General features: G+C 44.2%; 1 protein-coding gene and 1 long non-coding RNA gene across 14 annotated transcripts in view; one reads left to right on the top strand and one right to left on the bottom strand.

The window, feature by feature from the left end:
• LOC147114292 (protocadherin alpha-C2-like) overlaps positions 1 to 14386 on the bottom strand; it is a 308165-nt gene that overhangs the window by 189432 nt on the left and 104347 nt on the right. The gene's annotated exons all lie outside the window — the stretch shown is intronic.
• Positions 1 to 14386, top strand: part of LOC147114293 (uncharacterized) — a 28007-nt gene that overhangs the window by 10262 nt on the left and 3359 nt on the right. For 3 of the 4 annotated variants that reach the window (XR_015079400.1, XR_015079401.1, XR_015079402.1), the window contains exon 4: positions 866 to 6470. The exons of the other annotated variant lie outside the window; for it this stretch is intronic. This is a non-coding gene — a long non-coding RNA (uncharacterized LOC147114293). Of the gene's footprint in view, positions 1 to 865; positions 6471 to 14386 lie in introns of those variants that run through there. 4 annotated transcript variants of the gene reach the window in all.

The raw sequence follows: 14386 nt of genomic DNA on the forward strand, positions 1-14386 counted from the left end.
CCCGTCCCAGCTCCTCACACAACACACACACAGCCCGAGTGATGAGAACCTCCGGCTTCACCTACATCTCCTCTCTCTGGATCCTTTTTTAAAAATTTTAAACCCACAATCTCGCCTTCTTCCTTCCTTCCTTCGGCCGCCGTGATTCAAACTTCCCGCCGACCTCACAAAATGGCGGCCGCCCTTCTTCACCCGCCGGGCTCTGAGTCCAGCCCCTTCCCTGGGGTGTCTTCCTCTCTTCTCCATCTCCTTCCCTCACTCTCTCCTTCCCTCCCTCTCTCTCTCTCTCTCTCTCTCTCCTTCCCTCTCTCTCTCTCTCCTTCCCTCTCTCTCTCTCCTTCCCTCCCTGTCTCTCTCTCTCTCCTTTCCTCTGTCTCTCTGTCTCTCTCTCCTTCCCTCTCTCTCTCTCTCTCCTTCCCTCTCTCGCTCTCCTCTTCCCTCTCTCTCTTTCTCTCCTTCCCTCTCTCTCTCTCTCTCTCTCCTTCCCTCTCTCTCTCTCTCCTTCCCCCTCTCTCTCTCTCCTTCCCTCTCTCGCTCTCCTCTTCCCTCTCTCTCTTTCTCTCCTTCCCTCTCTCTCTCTCTCTCTCTCCTTCCCTCTCTCTCTCTCTCCTTCCCTCTGTCTCTCTCTCCTTCCCTCTCTCTCTCTCTCTCCTTCCCTCTCTCGCTCTCCTCTTCCCTTTCTCTCTTCCCCCCCTCTCTCTCTCTCTCTCTCTCTCCTTCCCCCCTCTCTCTCTCTCTCTCTCTCCTTCCCCCCTCTCTCTCTCTCCTTCCCTCTCTCTCTCCTTCCCTCTCTCTCTCTCCTTCCCACACAGACAGACAGACTCATTTATATATATAAAAATTCTTTTTTCTTTTTTCATAACAGCATGCCCTCAAGAAAACATAGCAGACTTGGATGCAGCACTTCTGACTGGCGATCTCCATTAACAAAAAACGAAGTTAAAGAACCACCTCCTGGGTGCTTAGGAAGAGTTCTTCAATCCCAACAGTCTCATAAACAGTGTTATAAACATGGCACAGCATTCTTGAGTTCCCTCAGCACCGCTGGGCACTCCAGCTAGTTGCTATATATATGAGTATTTTGTTAGTTTTTTAATTGCCTCAGTAGATTTTTAAAAATTTGTTTATGGGATATTATCTAGACATTTCCAGAAATTAGTTCACTATTACTCTCAGGTGACTAAGTGAGTGGTTGAAACTGTGGCAAATGGATTTCAACACAGGTAATTGTGAGGTCATTCATTTTGGACCAAGAATGGAATGTTAGCCTTTGTAATTAGAAGGCTAAAATATATAGGGGAGAAAGTTTTGCTGCAGCTAAAGAAAGCCCTTTTTAGACCACATTTAGATTACTGTGTACAGTTCTGGGAACCACACCTAAGAAAGGATATATTGGCCTAGGTTACATTGGCCACCAATGCTTAGTTCGGATTCAGCTAGGACCACTCAGCTCCAGACCTCATTACAGCCATGGTCAAAACATGGATGAAAGAGCTGAATTCCAGCGGTGAGGTGAGAGTAACTGTCCTTGACATCAAGGCAGCATTTGACCGAGTGTGGCATCAAGGTGCTCTAGTGAAATATGGACATAAGAATTAGGAGCTTACAGCCTTTTGAGCTTGCTCTGCCATTCAATAACATCACGGCTGATCTTTGACTTCAACTCCACTTTCCTGCCCAATCCCCATAACCCTTGATTTCCCTAGAGTCCAAAAATCTATTTGTCTGAGCGCTGAATATCCTCAACAACTCAGTAACCACAGCCCTTTGGGGTAGAGAATTCCAAAGATTGACAACCCTCTAAGTGAAGAAATTCCTCCTCATCTCAGTCTTAAATGGCCAATAACTTACCTTGAGACTATACCCCCTAGTTCTAGAATCTCTAGCCAGGGGAAGCAACCTCTCAACATCTACCCGGCCAATCCTCTTCCGAATCTTTTATGTTTCAATAAGATCACTTCTCATTCTCCTGAAGTCCAGCGAGTATAGCCCCAATCTACTCAATCTCTCCTCATAGGACAACCCTCCCATCCCAGGGATCACTCTAGTGAGCCTTCGTTGCACTGCCTCTAAGGCATGTATGTCCTTTCTCAGATAAGGAGACCAAAACTGTACACAGTACTCCAGGTGTGGTCTTCCCAAAGCCCTGTACAATTGTAGTAAGACTTCCTTATTCTTGTACTCCAACTCCCTTGCAATAAAGACCAACATACCATCTGCCTTCCTAATTGCTTGCTGTACCTGCATACTAAATTCCTGTGTTTCCTGTATGAGGACAGCTAAATCTCTCTGAACAGCAACATTTAATAGTTTCTCACCATTTAAAAATATTGGCCCAGAAATTCGGGTCAGGGGCTTCCCACGGGTGTAAGCCCCCGACCTGCACTTACCTTGCGCGCCGGCCGTTGAGCTGAGGGCCCGCGTGGGATTCCGATCCTGGGCCTCCTCCAACTGCCGGCGCACAGTGCTTGCGTATCCCAGGGGCGCAGTTAGTTCGATACATCCCCTGGGATCACGTGGGCCATGGGGAGCCGATCGGAGCAGGGAAATGCCCATTCATAAGTTTGACAGGAAGAGCTGTCAAAACTTATAAATACTACGGGCCCCAAAACATCACTAAATCTTCAAATAATTTTTTTTTTAAATCACATTTTTAAAATAAACTATAAATTACATGAAATAACTATTTTAATCAATAATTTAAATTTTTGAAAAAAATAATTTTTTATTCTAATGGGGCTAAAAATAAACTTACCTTTCTTTAAAGTATTTAAAAATAATAAACACGTGGAAAAAATGTTTTAATTTTAATTAATTCACCACTTACCTTGTAAAAAGCAGGCCTTACGACTGCTTTTTAAATGTGTAACTTCTGGAGACTTACCCTCCCGGGAAAACCTGCAAAAAAAACGTAAGTTTGATGCGCACGCGCAGCCTCTCCTGTGCATGCATTCGACCTCTGAACCCCTTCGTTCAAGGGAATGGAAGTGCCAGTTTCCCACGCATGTGCAGTGCATGCAGGAAACCGGCACTTCCATTGGGTTTACGGGTGAGTACCCCGTGCGTACTCACCCGTGTAGACCCGAAGTTCTGGGCCAATTTTCTCTATTCTTCCTACCAAAGTGAATAACCTTGCATTTCCCCATATCATACTCCATCTTATTGCCTTATTGCCTACTCACTTAAATTGTCTATATCCTTTTGCAGGCTCATTGTCTCCCCTCACAGCTTACTTTCCCACCTAGCTTTGTAACATCAGTAAACTTGGATACATTGCACTCGGTATTAAATTTGAAGTCAATGACTCCACTGGCTGGAGGCATAACTAGCACAAAGGAAGATGGTTGTAGTTGTTTGAGGCCAATATCTCAGCCTCAGGAGATCACTGCAGGAGTTCCTCAGGGCTGTTAGCTAGGCCCAACCATCTTCACCTGCTTCATGACTGAACTTCCCTCCATCATAAAGTCAGAAGTGGGGATGTTCACTGATGATTGCACAGGGTTCAGTTCTATTTACAAGTCCTCAGATAACGATGCAGTCCATGGCCGCATGCAGCAAGACCTGGACGACATTTAGGCTTGGGCTGACAAGTAGCAGGTAACATTTGTGCCACACAAGTGCAAGGCAATGACTATTTCCAACAAAGAGAGAGTGTAACCACTGCCCCTTGACATTCAACAGCATTACCCTCGCCAAGTTAACCACCATCAATAACCTAGGGTTCACCATTGACCAAAAACTTAACTGGACCAGCCACATAAATAGTGTGGCTATAAGAGCAAGTCGGAAGCTGCATACTCTGTGGTGAGTGTCTCACCTCCTGACTACCCAAAGCCTTTCCACCATCTACAAGGCACAAGTTAGGAGTGTGATGGAATACTCTCCACTTGCCTGGATGAGTGCAGCTCCAACAACACTCAAGAAGCTCAACACCATCCAGAACAAAGCAGCCCGCTTCACTGGCACCCCATCCACCACCTTAAACATTCACTCCCTCCACCACCGGCACACCGTGGCTGCAGTCTTTACCATGTACAAGATGCACTGCAGCAACTCGCCAAGGCTTCTTCGACAGCACCTCCCAAACCCGTGACCTGTACCACCTAGAAGGTGAAGGGCAGCAGGTGTATGGGAACACCATCACCTTCAATTCCCCTCCAAGTCACAACATCCTGACTTGGAAATATATCGCCTATCATTCATCGGCGCTGCGTCAAAATCCTGGAACTCCCTCCCTAACAGCACTGTGGGAGTACCTTCACCACATGGACTGCAGCGGTTCAAGAAGGCGGCTCACCACCACCATCTCAAGGGCAATTAGAGATGGGCAATAAATCCTGGCATTAACAGTGATGCCCTCATCCCAGGAATGATAAAAAAATGAGTGCCGTGCAGGTTCACCAGAATGCTACCAAGACTCCAAGGGTTGATTATGAGGAGAGATTACATAAACTAAGCTTGTATCCCATGGAATATAGAAAGATAAGGGGTGATTTGATTGAGATTTTTATGATTTTGAAAGGAATTGATAGATTAGATAGGGAGAAACATTTTCTGCTGATAGGAGAGTCCAGGAGAAGCAGACATAACATTAAAATCTGAGTCAGGTCAATCAGGAGAGAAGTTAGGAGACACTTCTTCATATAAAGAGTGGTAGAAGTGTGGCACTCTCTCCCACAAAAAGCAGTAGATGCTAGTTCAATCAACAATTTTAAACATGAGATTGATAGATTTTTGCTAGAGAAGGGTATAAAAGGATATGGAGTCAAGGCGTATGGCTGGAGTTAAGGTACAAATCAGCCATGATCTCAATGAATGTTAGAACAGACTCGAGGTTCTGAATGGCTGAGACTTGTTTCTATGTTCTTATATTTTTCTGAGCAGCTCATGCTAATTCATAGGGATTGCTAGATGAAAAAAGACCAAGATCGATCTAGGTTGCCTTCTACCATTCTGTAGTTCCATGACACAATGATAATGGAGTTATTCACTAATCATAGCAATCGATTAGTCGGAAACAAACAGAGATGATACGAGGAAAACTCTAGTGATGGAGAGCTTTGGGAACCATCGATCCAAAGTTACCTCTTTCTCCCAAGCATGCTTCATTTACCCATGTCATGTCACATATTATACATATACTGCATCACAAAATATTATTTTCTGATGTAAATATGTTTAATTTGCATATGAAGCAATACTAGCTGCTTCCACTGTCTATTCCACTGATGGGCTACTCCCTCGCCTAAATATTGTTTCTGCAGATTAGCTTTGAAATTACCTCCCTTCTACTTCTACTGTTCTGGACAATGTGAAATAACTTGTCATGATGTACACTATCTAGTCCCTTTAGAATTCTAAAAAAAGCAACCATATCAACTTTCAACCTTCATTTTTCCAGTTCAATCATTCTAGTTTCTCTGTTTCGTATACTTTCAACAGCTGTGAAATGCTTTTTGTACTGACAACCAAATCTGTACATAGTACTCTGTGTGTGGCCGCACCACTGAGTTATAAAATGGCAGAATTATTTCATCATTTTGGCTCAATATTGTGTTTTTAATACATCCCAACATCTGATTTGCTTTATTCAATGCTGCTGATCTTTGTGGTGATAGCTTCAATTTATTGTCAATCAGGACCCGAGATCTAGCTATCTAACTCTTGGCAAAAGTGCAAAAATAATGCTTGTAATGTTACAGAAAAGAAGAAAGGAATATAACTGATTTATTTAAAAGATTGCTTTTGAATTTATTTGCCTTTATACACATGAATTGCTACCCAAACTTCATATGGATGAATTTGAAAACTTGCTTTTTCCTATTTGCAACTTAATCTACAGCATACCTATTTCAATTATAGAGTATGGAATGTCCAGAAGACCTGTGGGTATTCTTTCATTAGAAATCAAGCATCCTATTTATTAATTTTGTTAAAACTAATTGATCATGTGTGGCTCCTGAGAAAAGGTAGGATTCACCCCCAAATATTTTATTTAGGATATGGTCATGCAATTAATCAGTATTTGTGGCCTCTGCCTCCTCTCCCCCATGCATGGCACAGAGGAAAATTGATGTGTGGTGCTGCCTCATACAGATCAATAGGCTCTCATGTTGAACATTAAAAAAATGATTATTGGAAATTAAAATTAAAAATAAAGAAAATGCTGGAAGTACACAACAGAGAAGTTCACTTTCTAGATAGAACTCTCCATCAGAACTGTTCAGCATTAATGAATGATGGTTGAAGGACCCATTTAAGAAACAGCTGGATGCTCTATTTAAGATATATTGGTTTAGTAATGTGGAAGGATGAAATCAAATAGGCTGAAGGGTTTCCTTCACTGAAACCTATCTTGTGACATTGTAAAAGAGATGTAAATTGTTGCATTGTATGAAAGTGATCTTCAGAGCTTAGCTATCCTGTGTATATTCTTCCTTACCTTGTCCAGTAAATGTCATTCAAATGCTGTTGTTGTCCCTTTCATTTTGAATGCACTCTTGACTCTGTTTTTACTTTTATCTTTCAAATGTCTGCACACTAAAACTATTTGAGATGTTGTGCAGCTTAATGACCATTTTATGAAATGTTGTGCTCCTGTCACAGAGCTTCACCCAACCCACTGAAAGCGCAATTCTGAAATCTGTGTGCTGAGGTCACTGGGGCCTACAGGATATACCCTCCATATATGGATGAGCCCACTGGCCTCCACATCCAGCTATCCAATATATGATCCTGGTGGAGGAAACTCCATGTCAGGAGCATAAATTTGTAAAAGCTGCTCAATATTGTAAAGCATTTACCGGTCTTTTCAGAATTTTAAATATTACTGGGATATAAAACCCATTTATTTTTCTGAAATTCGTTGGTAAATTTGACCTATTGACTTCTACTTATTGTTCTCCCATCTTTGCTTTCCATGGCATGCCTTGACTTGTCATTTTCAGTCCTACAAAAAGTTCAGTTTTGAAGGAGACTTGTTTTTTTATATATAGATAAATGGATGGAAACACAAAACAGGATTTCAAAAAATGCAGATAAAATACATACTCTATGATTTGTATTGATATAGCCAGGGATGAATCTGAAAGAGATCTAATAGTCTTAGTAAACTCAATGCAGGCCAGAAAATCAACAAAGCCAACTACATATCCAAAATAATAGAATATAAGTTAGAGGAGGTAATGCTCTGGTCAAATAACACTTTAATATTGCATTTAGTTCTAGGGCATTCAAGCACTGGGTATGAAAAGAGCCATGAGGCTGATCTCCAATGTCAGAGATCTGATTTATAGAAACATAGAAGATAGGAGCAGGAGTAGGCCATTCAGCCCCTCGAGCCCGCTCCACCATTTAATGAGAGCATGGCTGATCATCCAAATTCAGTACCCTGTCCCTGCTTTCTCCCCATATCACTTGCTCCCTTTAGCCTCAAGAAATATATCCAACTCCTTCTTGAATATATTTAATGAATTGGCCTCAACTGCCCTGTGAGGCAGAGAATTCCACAGGTTCACCACTCTCTGGGTGAAGAAATTCCTCCTCATCTCAGTCCTAAATGGCTTAACCCTTATCCTTAGACTGTGACCCTTGGTTCTGGACTCCCCCGCCATCAGGAACATCCTTCCTGCATCTAGTCTGTCTAGTCCTGTTAGAATTTTGTAAGTTTCAATGAGATCCCCTCTCATTCTTCTAAACTCCAGTGAATATATGCCTAATCAACCCAATCTCTCCTCATACGTCATTCCTGCCATCCCAGGTATCAGTCTGGTGAATCTTCGCTGCACTCTCTCCATGGCAAGAACATCCTTCCTCAGATAAGGCGACCAAAACTACACACAATACTCAAGGAGTGGTCTCACCAAGGCCCTGTACAACTGCAGCAAGACATCCTTGCTCCTGTACTCGAATCCTCTCGCTATGAAGGCCAACATACCATTTGCCTTCTTAACTGCCTGCTGCACCTGCATGCTTACCTTCAGCGACTGGTGCACAAGGACACCCAGGTCTCGTTGCACTTCCCCTTTTCCCAAACTATTGCCGTTATGACAAATTACCAGAGAAGCATGGGCTTTTCAGCCTAGAAAGATGCCTGAGAGCTGCTCTTATGGGGGTACATATGATTGTTATGGATTAAGAGGTAGGGGACACAGGTTCAAACTAGTTAAAGATAATGTAGGACACATATCAGGAAATTCTACACACCAAGAGTGATCAATGTATGGAATAAAGGTCTAGATGGAGTCATGGAAAGAAAACTCCTGAAATCATTTATGAAGTAACTACAATGAAGGGATGTTAGGATTTTTCCAGATGGATAAATTAAGATGAACCAAAGATACTTCTTTATCTCTCATCCACCTGCGTAGTGTAGTGGTTATATTACTGGGCTAGTAATCCAGAGGCTAATAATTCAGTTAGAACATGAGGCTGAATCCCACCATGAGCGTTTGAGAATTTGAATTTAATTAAAAACAAAATCTGGGGTTAAAATTTTGTATTTGGTAAAAGTGACCATGAATCTGTTGGACTGTCATTAAAACCTAACTGGTTCACTAACTGGTTCCTTTAGGGGAAAAAACCTACTCTCCTTACCTGGTCTGGCCTATCTGTGACTCCAGTCCGCACCAATCATAGAATCGTAGAATCATAGAAATTTGCAGCACAGAAGGAGGTAAATCGGCCCATCTTGTCCGTGCCGGCCAACAAAGAGCTACCCAGCCTAATCGCACTTTCCAACACTTGGTCCGTAGCCTTATAGGTTATGCCACTTCACGTGCATATCCAAGTACTTTTTAAATGTGATGAGGGTCTCTGCCTCTACCACCCTTTCAGGCAGTGAGTTCCAGACTACCACCACCCTCTGGGTGAAAATATTTCTCCTCAACTCTCCTCTAAACTTCCGATTAATTACTTTAAATCTATGGTGTTAAATTTCTGTGGTGTAGTGGGGATAGTTGGTAAATAAAGCACCCTAGAGCATACCTGTAACTGGGGTATTGAATAAATTTTTAAAGAAATTAAAGGGGTAAGTCATGGCAGGAGAGTTCAGACCCGTGCTCTGCTCCTCCTGCTCTATGTGGGAAGTCAGGGATGCTGCCAGTGTCCCTGATGACCATGTGTGCAGGAAATGCATCCAGCTGCAGCTACTTGTGGACCGCATTGCGGCGCTCGAGCTGCGGGTGGATGAATTTTGGAGCATGCGCGATGCTGAAAGGCTCGTGGATAACACGTTTAGCGAGTTGTGCACGCCTCAGGGTAGGGCAGCACAGGGGGTGACCATCAGGCGGAGCAACAAAGGCAGGCAGGTAGTGCAGGGAACCCCTGCGGACATCCCCCTTTCAAACAAGTATACCGCTTTGGATACTGTTGAGGGGGATGACTCACAAGGGGAAGGCAGCAGCGGCCAACTTCCTGGCACTGGGGGTGCTCCTGCTGCCCAGGAAGGGGGGAAAAAGAGTGGGAGAGCAATAGTGGTAGGGGATTCTATAGTAAGGGGAACAGATAGGCGTTTCTGTGGCCATAGACGTGAATCCAGGATGGTTTGTTGCCTCCCTGGTGCCAGGGTCAAGGATGTCACTGAGCGGCTGCAGGGCATTCTGGAGGGGGAGGGAGAACAGCCAGTGGTCGTGGTCCACATTGGTACCAACGACATAGGTAAAAAGAGGGATGAGGTCCTGCAGCAAGAATTTAGGGAGCTAGGTGAAGGATTAAGGAGCAGGACCTCAAAGGTTGTAATCTCTGGATTACTCCCGGTGCCACGTGCTAGTAAGTATAGGAATAGGAAGATAGAACAGATGAATGCGTGGCTAAAGGGATGGTGCAAGGGGGAGGGCTTTAGTTTCCTGGATCACTGGGTCTGCTTCTGGGAAAGGTGGGACTTGTACAAGTCGGACGGTTTACACCTGAACCAGGGGGGAACCAATATCCTGCGGGGAGGTTTGCTAGCACTGCTGGGGAGGGTTTAAACTAACTTGGCAGGGGGTTGGGGTACAGAGTGGAGCTATAGTAGGGGGTGATTTACGGCCAAATACAGAGGGAAAAACAAGTCAGCTGGGAAGGCAGAGCAAATATGTGAAGGCAAAAGAGAATATGGCAGGGCTGGAAGGCATTTATTTTAATGCAAGGAGTCTTGCAAATAAGGTGGATGAACTGAAGTTGTTGTTGAACACATGGGAGTACGATATTGTTGCTATCACGGAGACATGGTTGAGGGAGGGTCAGGACTGGCAGCTCAATATTCCGGGGTATAGAATCTTCAGGCGAGACAGAGGGGGGTGTAAAAGGGGAGGGGGTGTTGCAATATTAATTAAGGAGTCAATTACTGCTGTAAGGAGGGATGATATATTAGCGGGTTCCTCTAATGAGGCCATATGGGTAGAACTTAAAAACAAAAAGGGGGCAAGCACTTTGCTGGGAGTGTACTATAGGCCCCCAAACAGTCAGGGGGAGATAGAGGAACAGATATGTAGGCAAATCTCCGAGAAGTGCGAAAATAATAGGGTAATAATAGTGGGGGATTTCAACTTCCCCAATATAAATTGGGACAGTCAGAGTGTGAAAGGCTTAGAGGGTGCAGAATTCTTAAAGTGCATCCAGGAGAGCTTTTTGAGCCAACATGTAGAAAGTCCTACAAGAGAGGGGGCGGTACTGGACCTAATTCTGGGGAATGTAGCCGGGCAAGTGGTGGAAGTGTCAGTAGGAGAGCATTTTGGCGACAGTGACCATAATTCGGTGAGATTTAAGGTGGTCATGGAAAAAGACAAAGACGGCCCGGAAATAAGGGTTCTAAATTGGGGGAAGGCCGATTTTAATATGATAAGGCAGGATCTGGCCAAAGTGGACTGGGAGCAGCTGCTTATAGGAAAATCCACATCAAAACAGTGGGAGACTTTCAGAAGGGAAATAGAGAGAGTACAACGCCAACATGTTCCTGTAAAGGTCAAGGGTGGGACCAACAAGCAAAGGGAACCTTGGATGACAAGGGATATACAAAAATGCATTAGAAATAAGAGGGGGGCTTTTGGCAGTTACAAAAGACTAAAGACAGAAGAAGCCCTAGAGGAGTATAAAAAGTGCAGGGGCATACTTAAAAAAGAAATTAGGAGGGCGAGGAGGGGCCATGAAATAACACTGGCGAGCAAAATAAAGGAAAATCCTAAGATGTTTTATAAGTATATTAAGGGCAAGAGGATAACCAGGGAAAGGGTAGGGCCCATTAGGGACCAAAGTGGCAATCTGTGTGTAGAGCCAGAGGATGTAGGCGGGGTTTTAAATGAATTTTTTGCATCTGTGTTCACTATGGAGAAAGACGATGCAGACATAGAAATCGGGCAAGGGGACTGTGACATACTTGAACATATTAGCATCGAGAGGGAGGAGGTGCTAGCGGTTTTAGCGGGCCAAAAAGTGGATAAATCCCCAGGCCCGGACGAGATGTATCCCAGGCTGCTGTGGGAGGCAAGGGAGGAGATTGCAGGGGCTCTGACACTAATTTTCAGAACCTCTCTGGCCACAGGGGATGTACCAGAGGACTGGAGAACAGCTAACGTAGTACCATTATTCAAGAAGGGTAGCAGGGATAAACCAGGGAATTACAGGCCAGTGAGTCTAACATCTGTGGTGGGGAAATTATTGGAAAAAATTCTGAGGGACAAAATTAATCTCCACTTGGAGAGGCAAGGATTAATCGGGGATAGTCAGCATGGCTTTGTTAAGGGTAAATCATGTCTAACAAATCTGATCGAATTTTTCGAGGGGGTGACTAGTGGGGTGGATGAGGGAAATGCTGTGGATGTGGTGTATATGGACTTCAGTAAAGCTTTTGACAAAGTCCCGCATAGGAGACTGGTCAAGAAGGTAAGAGCCCATGGGATCCAGGGTGCCTTGGCGCGTTGGATCCTAAACTGGCTGAGTGGCAGGAGGCAGAGGGTGATGGTCGAAGGTTGCTTTTGTGACTGGAAGCCTGTGTCCAGTGGGGTACCTCAGGGATCGGTGCTGGGTCCCTTATTGTTTGTGATCTACATAAATGATTTGGATGAAAATGTAAAAGGTATGATCAGTAAGTTCGCAGATGACACGAAAATTGGTGGGGTGGTAAATTGCGAGGAGGAAAGCCTCTGGCTACAGGACGATATAAACGGGTTGGTCAGATGGGCGGAAAAGTGGCAAATGGAATTTAACCCTGAAAAGTGCGAGGTGATGCATTTTGGACGGACAAATAAGGCAAGGGAATACACAATGAGTGGTAGGACCCTAGGAAGTACAGAGGGTCAGAGGGACCTTGGTGTACATGTACATAGATCCCTGAAGGCAGCGGAGCAGGTAGATAAGGTGGTTAAAAAGGCATATGGGATACTTGCCTTCATTAGCCGAGGCATAGAATATAAGAGCAGGGAGGTTATGATGGAGCTGTACAAAACGCTGGTGAGGCCACAGCTGGAGTACTGTGTGCAGTTCTGGTCGCCTCACTATAGGAAGGATGTGATTGCTTTGGAGAGGGTGCAGAGAAGATTCACCAGGATGTTACCTGGGATGGAGCGCCTCAGCTATGAAGAGAGGCTGGACAGGCTGGAGTTGTTTTCCTTGGAGCAGAGAAGGCTGAGGGGGGACCTGATTGAGGTGTACAAAATAATGAGGGGCATAGATAGGGTAGATAAAGAGGAACTTTTCCCCTTAGTGGGGGGGTCAATAACAAGGGGGCATAGATTCAGGGTAAGGGGCAGGAGATTTAGAGGGGATTTGAGGAGGAACTTTTTCACCCAGAGGGTGGTTGGAATGTGGAACTCAATGCCTAAAAGGATGGTAGAGGCAGGAACCCTCACAACATTCAAGAAGCATTTGGATGAGCACTTGAAATGCCATTGCATACAAGGCTATGGACCAAATGCTGGAAAATGGGATTAGACTGGACAGGGATGGATGGGCGGCGCAGACACGATGGGCCGAAGGGCCTCTTTCTGTGCTGTAAAACTCTATGACTCTATGACTCTATGCTCCCTGGTTATTGACCCTTCTGCTAAGGGAAATAGTTCCTTCCTATCCATTCTACCTAGGCCCCTCATAATTTTCTACACCTCAATTAGGTCTCCCCTCAGCCTCCTATGTTCCAAAGAAAACAACCCCAGCCTCTCCACTCTTTCCTCATAGCTAAAATTCTCCAGTCCAGGCAATATCCTTGTAAATCTCCTCTGTACCCTCTCAAGCGCAATCACATCTTTCCTGTAATGAGATGACCAGAACTGCATGCAGTACTCTATCTGAGGCTAACTAGCATTGTATACAGTTCAAGCATAACCAACCTGCTCTTATATGCTATGCCTCAGCTAATAAAGGCAAGTATCCTGTGTGCCTTCTTAACCACCTTCTCTATCTGTACTGCTGCCTTCAGGGATCTGTGGACATGCACTCCAAGGTCCCTCTGTTCCTCTGCACTTATCATTGTCCTACCATTTATTGTGTATTCCCTTGCCTTGTTAGCCCTCCTCAAATGCATTACCTCGCACTTGTCCAAATTGAATTCCATTTGCCACTGTTCTGCCCACCTGACCAGTCCATTGATATCTTCCTGCAGTCTGGAATCAATATGGTTGATTCTTATTTGCCCTCTAAAGTGGCCTAGCAAGCCATTCACTTGTATCACCACTGATGTCAGTAAAAGTGACCATGAATCTGTTGGATTGTCATAAATACCGAACTGGTTCACTGATGTCCTTTAGGGAAGGAAACCTGCTGTCCTTACCTGTTTTGACCTATATGTTACTGATGTCCCACACCAATGTGGTTGATTATTAACTGCCCTCTCAAGAGTCCGAGCAAACCATTCAGTTGTATCACCACCTTCTCATGAGACTAGGCCTTGCCTAGAATTAATACATCCCTGGAATTAATAATATATTAAAAAAATTGAACGTGTCATACTTGTAAGAAAAACAGTAGAAGTCTTGGCAGATCCTATAACTGCGTTTCGTACGAGTGGAATCAAAAAGAAACTAGGACAGTTCTTCACTGTGACTAGTATCAAAGGGTAAAGAAATTAGGTGGGACTTGAGTTTGTACCATGTGGTCACTGAGAGCTCCTGGAACATATTTTTGATTATCTTAGGGGGCCAGAGAGGAAATTCTCTGATTTTTGGTTTCGAATTGGTCTCGAGTTTTAAAAAAATTATTTTTTGCCTTTCCCAGCAGATTAGTTGCCTAATAGTTGGAGGGAACACCGAGAGTCACGTTGCTTTGTTGTGTCATGACTGTTTGGGACAGGCTCGTTGGACCAGTCGGTCTATTTTTTGTTCGTCTGTGTTTCATATGCTGATTCAAGCACGATAAACACACATTCTAAGCTACTCGAACCGTGGAATATAATCTCAAAACACCAGTAAAATAAACC

This window comes from Somniosus microcephalus, chromosome 8, assembly GCF_052327205.1.
Source record: "Somniosus microcephalus isolate GS21.2 chromosome 8, FLI_Smic_1.0, whole genome shotgun sequence".
Classification (NCBI taxonomy): domain Eukaryota; kingdom Metazoa; phylum Chordata; class Chondrichthyes; order Squaliformes; family Somniosidae; genus Somniosus; species Somniosus microcephalus.